Here is a 13258-nt window from a genome sequence, read left to right as displayed (position 1 = left end):
TTTAATTGTCGGATAATTAAAAAACGCCTAAATATAAAAACGTAACAATTGGTGTCAGAAGTGGGATAACGAAAAAAAATCTACAATGAAGTTTAATGAGCTTCGTGTGGAAGACTTAAAAAAGGAATTGAGCAAACTGGAGCTGCCGACAACAGGCAATAAGGCCCAGCTTCAAAAGCGTCTACTGGAAGAGTTTGAACGGCGTAATATGGACATTGCGACGCATGAGTTTGATTATAAGGAAGACATTGATGAATCAATACTCGTCAATACAAGCAGTGTAGAAACTCCATCTGTGGCTTCGAGTGTTGTGGATTACACATCAATGCTCAATGTTTTGAGCAAAATGATGGAAGTAAATTCTAGAAAAATGGAAGAAAAATTCGACGAAAATTCTAGAATGGTCAACGAAAAATTACAACAAATTTCTGAAGGCATGGAGAAACGTGTGGACCATATAGAAAATCAAATTGTGGAATTGGATAAGAAAGTTCTTTCCGTGGATGAGAAAATTATGGTTCATGATGAGAAGTTTCTGCACATCGAGAAAAAAATGTCAGAGCTGGAAATTAAAGGTGGTCCAGTGCGCGTCATCGAGGGCTCAAAAATCAAAACTCCTGTTTTCGATGGCTCAACGTCATTTGATGTCTTCAAATTCCAATTCGAAATGGTTGCTTCTAGAAATTTGTGGAATGACGATGATAAAGCAATTGAACTTCTATTGGCATTAAAGGGCAATGCTGCTGATGTGATACAAAGCATTCCCGCTGCTTCTAGAAATAACTATAATGAAGTAATAGCGGCGCTTCAACGCAAGTATGGTGGAGAGCACAAGCAAGACATCTTTAGAATGGAATTAAGAGGTAGAGTCCAGAAATCAAACGAGACTCTACAAGACTTTGCAATAGAAGTTGAGCGGTTGGTGCTACTGACATACCCAGGAGAGAGTCACCCACTTGTGGACCGCATCAAAATTGAGACCTTTGTGAATGGCATTCGAGACCCAGACATAAAATGTGCAACATATGCGTCACAAAAGGCTACATTCGCAGAAACAGTAACATTTGCACTTGCGCAAGAAACTGCGAGATTGCTGGCACGGCCTCAAATTCACAAAGTACGCAGAGTAGAGACCGAGTGTGAAGAATCGAAATCTATCATTGACTCGATGAAAGAGGCAATGAAGCAGGTAATGCAAGAATTGAAACAGGATGCAACTAAATCCCGAATCAAATGCTATAACTGTGATAAGACGGGACATCTAGCTCGAGAATGCAAAGCACGACGCAAACGGTCAAGATCCACATCACCATCTCCATTAAACAATAACCATAAGAAGGTGACCCCACAGTCAAGTGAGTCACCTTTAAACTAAATCGAGCTAGTTCAGCGGGGCAAGAGCTGGCTCCCACAGACGATGGCCCCACTATCTCCATAGCAATAGTTCAACAGAAAAATAACAATTTAACTATTGCGGGTGTTATTAATGGCGACAAGCGTACTTTGACGTTGGATACTGGTGCATCAAAGTCTATCATTAGATCTGATTTAGTAAAAGGAAAAGTTACACCACTGATTGGAGTCAAGCTACGCACGGCTACAGGGGAACCCGCAACCGTATATGGAAAGGTCACCGTAAAATTAACTATTGCTAACAAATCCGTTACTTATGATTTCATTGTGGCCGATATTGTAGACGAAGTTATAATTGGAGCGGATTTCATGATTGCTTTTGGCCTCAATCTGGATATGAAGCGTCGTGTAATGACATGGTGCGATGCCGAAATAACGGTAAACGTGGGATACGACGAGAATACACCTGTCAGACGTTTGACAACGAACCAGTCAGAGTCTATACCACCGAATGCCGAAGCAATTATATGGGTTCCTATGAATGGAGATTGTGAAGTCGGCCAATTGTGGGTTGTTGAACCAGCAGAAAACAAAAGCAACAACATCTTGATAGCAAATGCCCTGGTAACAACGAACGAAGAGAGACTAATACCAGTTCGTGTCTTGAACTTGTCTGACAATCACGAGCAAATTGTAAAATTTTCTGACATTGGCAAATGTACACCAGCCGAGGCAATAGTCAATTTGGAAGGCAACTCATCAAAGACACATGGAGCAGTGAGAAAACATCTAGAAGCGTATGTCGAGGCTTGGACACGTCATCTATCGCCGTCAGAGAGAAATAAAGCCAAGCAATTGTTGTGGAAAAACGCCTGTGCTTTTGCTTCTGAAAAGGGAAATCAAGGAAGAACATCTGTAGTGAAACATGAAATTAAAACCGCAGAAGAAAAGCCCATAAAACAGGCACCACGAAGTGTTCCCCTGGCAAAAAGAGACGAAGTTCAAAAGCTCATAAAGGAAATGGCGGAGAGTGGAGTGATCGAGCCATCATCAAGTCCTTGGTGTTCCCCAGTTGTGCTGGTCAAAAAGAAAGATGGAAGTACCCGATTCTGCGTGGACTACAGAAAACTGAATGATGTCACCAAAAAGGACAGTTATCCGCTTCCACGCATTGATGACACGTTGGACACACTAGCCGGAACAACATGGTTTTCTACGCTTGATTTGCAGAGTGGATATTGGCAAGTAGAGATCGCCGAGAAAGACAAGGAAAAGACGGCTTTTGGCGTTAATGGCGGTCTCTGGCAATTCAATGTAATGCCGTTCGGGCTCTGCAACGCTCCGGCTACCTTCGAAAGATTGATGGAGCGGGTACTGAAGGGGTTGCACTGGAAGTCGTGCTTGATATACTTGGACGACATCATAGTGATGGGCAAAACATTTGACGAGCACCTTAAGAACTTGAAAGACGTTATCCAGCAATTGTCAGCCGCTGGTCTACGCCTTAACGCAAAGAAATGCTCCCTTTTCCAGCGGGAAGTTAAATACCTGGGTCATCATGTGACTGCAGAGGGCATATCCACCGATGAAGACAAAATCCAAGCTGTCAGAGATTGGCCACGACCCCGAAATCTACACGAATTAAGAAGTTTCCTTGGGTTATGTACATATTACCGACGATTCGTCCCAAACTTCGCCAGCATCGCCGCTAGTCTCCATAAATTGACGCAAAAAGGTCAGAAGTTCCAGTGGAGCGACGAACAGGAGGATTCATTCCAACATTTAAAAGAACTTTTATGTTCAGCTCCTGTTCTAGCGTATCCTATTCCGGGCGAAAAATTTGTTTTGGATACAGATGCTAGCGCGCATGGTATTGGAGGTGTGCTATCCCAACAGATAGACGGCAAGGAGAAGGTCATCGGATATTTCAGCCGAACGTTGTCCAAGCCCGAAAAGAACTACTGTGTAACGCGACGAGAGCTGCTAGCCGTCATAGAGAGTGTAAAACATTATCATAAATATTTGTATGGACAACACTTCTTGCTCAGGACTGATCACTCAGCTCTACGATGGTTGCTCCAATTCAAGAATCCGGAAGCTCAACTGGCACGTTGGATCGAGAGGCTCCAAAGCTATGATTTCAGTATAGAGCATAGAAAAGGTGGAAAACACGGTAACGCTGACGCCTTGTCACGTCGACCTTGCAGTATAGAATGCAAGCACTGCTCGAAAGCTGAACACAAGGAGGAGATTGTTGATATTCGGCTGTTACACGTCGAATCTGCAGTGGACTGGCCAACAGAACAGCGTAAAGATCCCATTTTGATCAAAATTATTTTGGCAAAGGAAGAGAACAAGAAGCCCAGTAAGAAAGACATTGCAGCCGAAAGTCCACTTATGAAATCATACTGGGCTCAATGGGATAGTTTAGTTCTAGTCAATGGATCCCTGCAACGTAAATGGGAAAGCGAAGATGGCAAGAGCAGCCGAAATTTGATCATCGTTCCAGATTCCAAAATAAGAGATGTTTTGGCGGAGTTCCATAATGGTCCCAGTGGAGGTCATCTGGGAATAACCAAAACCGCCGAGAAAGTGAAGCAACGATTCTACTGGGTTGGATGCCAGAAATCAATTGCTGAATGGGTAGCCAATTGCGAGAAGTGCATGAAGGCGAAAGGTCCAACAAGGAAAAGTCGAGGTCCTATGCAAGAATATAGACCAGGAGCCCCGTTTGAAAGAATAGCAATGGACGTGGCAGGCCCTTTCCCAGTAAGTGATTCTGGAAACCGTTATGTCCTTGTGGTCATGGATTACTTCAGCAAATGGCCGGAGGTGTATGCAATTCCAAACCAAGAAGCAAAAACGATTGTGGACGTTGTCAACAAAAACTGGATATGTCGCTACGGTGTGCCGTCCGAGATTCACTCAGACCAGGGAAGAAATTTTGAATCGGCCATATTCAAAGAGATGTGTGAATCCCTTGGTATCAAGAAAACGAGGACTACACCATTACATCCACAATCCGATGGCATGGTAGAAAGGTTTAGTCGCACTCTGGAGGAACATCTTCGAAAAGTAGTGGACAACGGCCAGAGGGACTGGGACGAGCATATACCAAAGTTTTTGCTGTCGTATAGATCTGCCATTCATGATTCCACCTCTCGAACACCGGCCAATGTTCTATTCGGAACTGAGTTGAAGTTGCCTGGAGATCTGATATTCGGCGCTAAACCTAATGAGCTCACCATGGAAGAAAACAGAAACGACATTTCAAACACTTTCGGTGAAGTTCACGAATCAGTGCGCAACAAAATAAAAATGGTCAACAACAGAATGAAGGCGAGATACGATCGTGCTGTAAATACTGAGGGCTTCCAAGAAGAAGAATTGGTTCTGCTATTTAACCCGCAACGAAAGAAAGGATTGTGTCCTAAACTGCAAACATAGTGGGAAGGCCCATACAAAGTCATCAAGAAGATCAATGATGTTGTATACCGGATTCAGAAGGACGACAGCCCTAGATCAAAGATGAAAGTTGTACATCTGGAACGATTGGCTCCTTACGGAACAGGTTCTGTGCCTGTTCGGGACGAACAGGCTTAAGCGGGAGGCAGTGTTACGAATTTGACAATTATAGATATAAGTTTATTTAAATTAGTTTCCGTTAATTTAAAATTTCAAATTGTAACCATACAATTTCGTTATAACTTGTTGGAATCATCTATTCATTTTCTAGTACTTTCCTGAATTTCTTTTATGTTCTTTTGTTTGCTTATTTTCATGTTCTCACTCTCTTTGATAACAACCCCTTTGCTTTGTTATTTTGCATTCTCATTTCATCTCATTGTCTATTGTCATTGTTGTTGTAGTAATGCGAGCATATATCTATGTGAGTGTGTATGTGTTTGGCAGCCACCAGACGAATTACTTAATGGTCGTAGATCCTTCTAGCATTGTCTAAGAATGTTCTGGCGTTGCCAGAATATTGTAGTGCTACCAGAATGTTCTCGTATTGCCACACCGTCATATATAAAAGCGCTCGCATGCTGCTAACGAGTCAGTCTTAATTAAAGCGTCAAACGAATAACTTCAGTGTGAACGAATTGTAAAGTGTGAAGTCATAGTAAATAAATTGTAGATTGCCGTTATTTAAAAGAACTGTGTTTTAATTGTCGGATAATTAAAAAACGCCTAAATATAAAAACGTAACATTATGTTTGGGGCATGAATGTTTCATAAAAATCATATGTGTGAATACAAACATATATAAATTTACAAATTTCAACTAAACATACATATGTTGTGATATTTTATTCAAAGCGACAGAGAGAGTATAGAGAGAAATAGAGATGGAAACCGGGAGAGTTGACGAAAGATATCAATATAACACAGCAAAAGAGTCAAAAGAGAACAATTTCTGTGAAACCGCTTGTATGTTGTTTCGGAAAACTGTTTTATGATAAGGCCAAAAATTTGATATGTTTAAGTCTAAATATTATTTAATTTGAATAAAGAGAATATACATTCTGAACCAAGAGAATAGACATTTGAAAAACAAACAGCTTATGTTTTCGCCTTGAGAGCAGCATTTTATGTATGTGTGGACATATGTTTTGTTTATCATTTTGGCATTATTTTTTTCTTGGTTCGTTAAAAGAAATCAGGGGTCTTCATAAAAATAACGAAAGGGCACTATACTCTTTTTAGAGTTGGGACGGTAAAATGAAATAAGGAGGAAATAGTGAAAAATTACACAGTAAAATGTAAAAGAACAAAGTTTAGTTTCTCTTTATTAAAAAGTAGTCCACGAGGAGTTGACGGACACCATCAAATATAAAAGCGGGCATTAAGTTCGACTTTTACAGCTAAAACAATGTAAAAAGTTTATTTTCTTTAAAATGAATTATTAAAGAAAAATAAAAGGAATTTTAGAGCGATGGTGTTAAATGCTAGTAAAAAACTGTTCACTCCTAAATAAATTTATGTTTATATTATAAAATTATGTATGTATGTTTATACTCGACTCCACGTTCTTCTTTTGTTAGTTTTTGAATTCCTTCCAAATTTTAAAGTTTTGTACAAAAACAGTTTTTTATTACAAGATTGTTATTTTGCAATAAAAAATAATATTTTATCCAAAAATCATTCAATTTCGTTTATATCAAGCACTGTTACTGACTATAAATCTTTAATAACGCACATTTCGATGTTTCATTTAAAAAAATTAATATAGTATAAATATAAATGTGTAAATTAAAAAAAAAAAAAAAAATGTTCGGTCGGAGCAGGGATTGAACCCACGACCCTTTGCATGCAAGGCAGACATGCTAACCACTGCTCCACGTGGCAAACAAATGTATGTTTCTGTTAAATAATGTTGTGTTTGCATGGGCTCGTGTGCGCTGCAAACTATGCTATATAAATGTAACATAAAACGATAATTATCTACTGGTGACTATAACAGCTACGTAGCCCAGTGGATAGTATGTTGGCTTACAAACTGTATGGTCCTCGGTTCGATTCTCCGTGCAGGCGAAAGGTAAAATTTAAAAAATTTATAAAAGTGAATAATTTCTTCAACATTATTTGTATTACAGAGAAAGGTGCCAATAACTAAAAAATTTCGTGGAAGTGAAAATTACGAGTATGTTAGGGAATGAGCACAATCGTGTTTGGGAAAAATTCTTCCAAGCATATAATATTTTTGGCTCAAAATGCTTCCAAACATATAATATGTTCACATAAAACAAACATATTAATGTTTCGGCAGTATGCAATAATATATGTGCTTCCTGCAAAATATGTTTGGAACATATGTTAAAGAAGCGATTTTTTTTGAGGGTGTATAAATATAAATGTGCAAATTAAAAAAAAAAATTGGTTCGGTCGGAGCAGGGATTGAACCCATGACCCTTTGCATGCAAGGCAGACATGGTAACCACTGCTCCACGTGGCCAACAAATGTAATGTTATGTTTGCATGGGCTCGTGGGCGCTGCAAACTATGCTATATAAATGTAACTTACAACGATAATTGTCTACTGGTGACTATAACAGCTACGTAGCCCAGTGGATAGTGTGTTGGCTTACAAACTGCATGGTCCTCGGTTCGGTTCTCCATCCAGGCGAAAGGTAAAATTTAAAAAATTTATAAAATTGAATAATTTCTTCAGCATTATGTGTATTACAGAAAAAGGTGCCAAGAACTAAACAATTTCGTGGAAATGAAAATTATGTGAGGGAATGAGCACAATCTTCTTTGGGGAAAATTCTTCCAAGCATATAATATTTTTGGTCTCAAAATGCTTCCAAAAATATAATATGTTCACATAAAACAAACATATTTATGTTTCGGCAGTATCCAATAATATATGTGCTTCCTGCAAAATATGTTTGGAACATATGTTAGAGAAGCGATTTTTTGGGGTGTAGATATGTCTATGGTAACCGAAGATTTGACCATATTTCCAGGTACAGTAGTCGTCTTTACGGGTTGACACTAGTTACTTATATAACACAAGGGCACTTGTTTTATTACACAAGACAATAAACTTAACATTACCAATATACCTATTAAAGAAGTTACTCAGGTCTAACAGGGAAAAAAAGATTATTCATATAAGATATGTATCGAACGTTGGTATCAGAATGGCACTATCATACATGGGTCATATATCTCTGGAATGGACTGCCAAATAAACTGCAAATTACCACCAACGCTTTCAGTTTTAAAAAACTGATTACTGAATATTTTCAGAATAATTGATGTTAATAATATGTGTTTTGATTTACTATCATTTTCTTATTGTTATAATTTTGATTATACCCTCCACCATAGGATGGGGGTATATTAACATTGTCATTCCGTTTGTAACACATCGAAATATTGCTCTAAGACCCCATAAAGTATATATATTGTGGATCGTGGTGGAATTCTGAGTCGATCTGAGCATGTCCGTCCGTCCGTCCGTCCGTCCGTCTGCTGAAATCACGCTAACTTCCGAACGAAACAAGCTATCGACTTGAAACTTGGCACAAGTAGTTGTTATTGATGTAGGTCGGATGGTATTGCAAATAGGCCATATCGGTCCACTTTTACGTATAGCCCCCATATAAACCGATCCCCCGATTTGGCTTTCGGAGCCTCTAAGAGAAGCAAATTTCACCCGATCCGGCTGAAATTTGGTACATGGTGTAAGTAATGCTGGTGACATTTCTGAGGGTTTCAAAGCTTCTCTAAGTGGTTTCACTGCAATGTGGAACGCCGTTCGGACTCGGCTATAAAAAGGAGGTCCCTTGTCATTGAGCTTAACATGGAATCGGGCAGCACTCAGTGATAAGAGAGAAGTTCACCAATGTGGTATCACAATGGACCATTAGCGTAGCTAGACAATTTTCCTAGGGGGGGCTATAGCCCCCCTAGATAAAAATTTATAGACTGAACTTATAGGTTCAATTAAAGGCACAACTTTAAAAGTACTTCCAAAAATGTCCTCAATTATTTTAACTACACAGGAAGTTTTTTACTTCATTTTTTCATATTTTAATGTGTAATTTTTTGTTTTCTTTTTTTCAAATAGTTTAATAAAGAGTAAGAATAAATAATTTGGTACAAATTATTTAAAATGTGTACCAATTTACCACAAAACTGCTAAATCCATTATAGAAAAATCGATAATTTTATTATTAGAGAAAAAACGTTTCAAACAAGCGTCAGAATGCATTAAAAATCATAAAAACAGTATAAAAGTTATTTGTTTGGGAAAATATCACAAAATTTTTTAATTCACATTCAAAACACTGAATTCGGATCTCACCTTAAGAAGTGATGCAAATTCATTGCAACGGCTGTTGAAACGGTGGACATTACAAGCTCATATTATATTCATTGCTTCTCCGCCAATTTTGCACCACTTCTAGACACAAAAAGAACATTTTCACTACTTTTTCGGTGACGCTTTTTCGCAGCGTTATTAAGATATTAATTTATGAAAGAATTGATAATAATATCAATTACTATTTTTTTAATTAAATTGACTAAACTAAATCAATCATAAGTTCAATCACAGCTTTATTTCATAAATATCTGACTTCAAACATTCGATTGTTCATGAAAGTCTTTAGCGGAACTTTGGGCGATTGTATATACTTGTTTAATTTTTATAAAAATTAAAAAAACTATTGACATTTATTGATAAATGTAAAATCATAAATAGAGTTTCAAATTCTGGGGGGGCTAAAATTTTTCTGGGGGGGTCTAAGCCCCCTCCCCAGAGGCCTTCCTACGCTTATGCAATGGACTGAATAGTCTAAGTGAGCCTGATACATCAGGCTGCCACCTAACCTAACCTATGGTCTCTAATGGCCATGCAAAAATGGTCCACATCGGTTCATAATTATATATAGCCCCCATATAAAGCGATCACCAGATTTGACCTCCGGAGCCTCTTGGAAGACCAAAATTCATTTGATTCAGTTGAAATTTGGTACGTGGTGTTAATATATGGCCTCAAACACCCATGCAAAAATCGGTCCATAATTATATATATAGCCCCCATATAAACCGATCCCCAGATTTGACCTCCGGAGCCCCTTGTAAGAGCAAAATTCATCCGATTCGGTTGAAATTTGGTACGTGATGTCAGTATATGGTATCCAACAACCATACAGGAATTGGTTCATATCAGTCCATAATTATATATAGCCCCCATGTAAACCGATCCCCAGATTTGACCTCTGGTGCCTTTTGGAGAAGCAAAATTCATCCGATCTGGTTGAAATTTGGTACGTGGTGGTAGTATATGATATTAACAGCCATGCCAAAAGTGGTCCATATCAGTCCATAATCATATATAGCCCACATATAAACCGATCCCGAGATTTGGTTTTGGATCCTCTTGGAGGAGCAAATTTCAGCCGAGTCAGTTGAAATTTGGTACATTGTGGTAGTATATGGCCGTTAACACCCATGCCTAACTAGGTTCATATCGGTCTATAGTTATATATAGCCCTCAGATAAATCGATCCCCAATCACACAAAAATTGGTCCATATCAAGTTCATAATTCTATACAGCCCCCATATAAGCGACCCCCATATTTCAATTCTGGCTCTCTACCACGTATGGACTAACTCACAATTTAGAAAACGATGTTAAGAAGTTTTAAGATACCACAACCCAAGTAATTCGATTGTGGATGACAGTCTTTCGTAGAAGTTTCTACGCAATCCATGGTGGAGGGCAGGGCTGTGGAGTCGAGCCAATTTTGTTCGACTCCGACTCCAGCATTTTTCATCAGCTCGACTCCGACTCCGGAGTCGACTACGGGTAATATAACTAAATCTAATTTTAATACCACTAATTTGTAGTTCTATTGTGGGGGTACCGTAAGTGGATCGATATAAAGTATCGTATTTATTTATGTGTGCAAAAAAAGGTCTTAATTGCACATTAGATGTCAATTGAACTTTATATTTCAAATTTAGGGCAATGGTTAATAAATAAAATAATGATATAAATACCCATCATAATATGAGAAGATACCAACAGTATATGTATTTGTGGACCAAAATTATTGATACTACCTCAAATCCTTTAAATTTGTTGCGAGCTATATAAAGGTTTATATTCCCATATGCATGAATTTGAATCTGAATCGATTTAGACAAAATTGTATATACTTCTACAAAATCTATGTACTTAAAATTTAAATCTAACGTTATGGGACGTAACAATTGTATATACTTCTACAAAATCTATGTACTTAAAATTTAAATCTAACGTTATGGGACGTAACACAATTTTAACAAAAAATGCAAGGAAAGTCTAAAGTCGGGCGGGCCGATTATAATATTCTCTGCACAACTTTGTATTTAGATCTACATTTTGATCAAATCTCAAATCAGACTTCTACAAAATCTCGGGCAATATTTGGGAAATATTTATAATTGTTTAGACAATTTCGCAAAAATGCACTTATGATTCATTCATTGAAAAATTTGAGTCATTTCTACAAGTTTTCGACTTAGCAGTGAGTATCAGTGAGCATACAATTTTGGAAAAATTTGTGTCTAGTAAATAAAATTTTGCAAAATTTTCTATAGAAATCAAATTTTGACCAAATATATAGAAATAAAATTTTGAATAAAATTTTTATAGAAATAAAATTTGGCAAAATTTTTTATAGAAATAAAAGTTTGAAAAAATTATCAAGAGAAATACAATTAAAAAAAATTGTGTAGCAAACAAAATTTTGCAAAATTTTCTATAGAAATAAAATTTTGCAAAATATTCTATAGAAACAAAATTTTGACTAAATTTTCTATAGAAATAAAATTTTGACTAAATTTTATATAGAAAAAAAATTTTTCTATAGTAATAAAATTTTGAATACATTTTTTATAGCAGTGAGTATCAGTGAGCATCAGTAAGAAAAAAAAATGTTGAGAAAATTTGCTATAGAAATAAAATTTGACAATTTTTTCTTATACCCAGCAAAAACTAGGTAACCTCATCTCATTACAATTGATATTACCAGGAGTAAAGCTGTCATTACACGTTGCATTACATTACAACGAGTTATAATGACTTACTTGTAATGACAAAAATAAATATAATGCCTAATAATTTTCGAATTTTTTTTGGCAGTTGGCTTAATAAAATAGAATTGAAAGGATTGAATACTTCTTAGTACGAATGAACTGAAATATTTTTCTATTCGTATGTATGATAAGCTTGCTATAAAAAAGGAAGTCAGACTTATCATTTTATAAGAAATTTTACTAAATTTGGTTTTAGTTTTAGTTCGGTTTTTGTTCATTTTTACGAATGCTTTGTTATCAGTGAATAAACTTTTCTTGTTCAGTAGTAAATTCTTATACCCCGCGAAGAAAACGGTATTAGTAAAATGCGATGCCTTATTCTAGTTACGCCCATTTTCATGAAGCTCCGTTAGGGTTTAACAGAAAATAAAATGGAAATATCTTCTCTCCGGTTAATTATAACTGAAAAATTTTTAGCAGTTAAGCTCCTAACTGAAATATGGAATATATAGGCAAGATGACAGATATATCCATAGCACGGTTTAAAAGTTCGTTAGCTAACGGAACACTAACGGAGCTTCATGAAAATGGGGGTTAATGAACTATTCCTAACTGCTTTCAGTTTAGGATTTTTTTACTGAAGCAAGTAAATTTTACTATTTCACACAATAACACTAGTTTACAAAAAAATAAAAAATGCATGTACACTTAATGAAAGGCAACTTTTCTTATGTATTTTGATCTGCTGAATTCGAAAAAAATTATTTTTTTTTATGGAACGACATTTTTCGGTCGTTTTTCTTCTAGTTGATCTTATTACTTACGTTAGAGTATCATCTATACGATCATGAACTTCTCTTCCACACGTTTTTTCAATGGTTTATAATTTTCTGGCGGAAAAGGTCCTTTGTAAATTTTTTGAAAATTTGGCTTTACGCATCGAAAATTTTTGAACCACTTAACTTATCACCATAAGCGTAGGAAGGCCTCTGGGGAGGGGGCTTAGACCCCCCCAGAAAAATTTTAGCCCCCCCCAGAATTTGAAAACCTATTTACGATTTTACATTTTTCTAAAAATTAAACAAGTATATACAACCGCACAAAGTTCCGCTAAAGACTTTCATGCACAATCGAATTAATTTAGTTGTGGTAGCAGTTACCGATGGCAATGTTTCAAATCTGATATTCATAAAATAAATCTGTGGTTGAACTTTTGATTTAGTTGAATAACTAAAGCTCCTTTATTATTTTGTTTAGTCTGGTTTAGTCAATTTAATTAAAAAATAGTAATTGATACTATTCTTTCATAAATTAATATCTTAATAATGCTCCAAAAAAGCATAGCCAAAAAGAAGTGAAAATCTT

This window comes from Haematobia irritans, chromosome 3 (assembly GCF_050003625.1).
Source record: "Haematobia irritans isolate KBUSLIRL chromosome 3, ASM5000362v1, whole genome shotgun sequence".
Taxonomy (NCBI): domain Eukaryota; kingdom Metazoa; phylum Arthropoda; class Insecta; order Diptera; family Muscidae; genus Haematobia; species Haematobia irritans.
The sequence above is the reverse complement of the archived record's forward strand: the minus strand, read 5'-3'. Positions refer to the sequence as shown.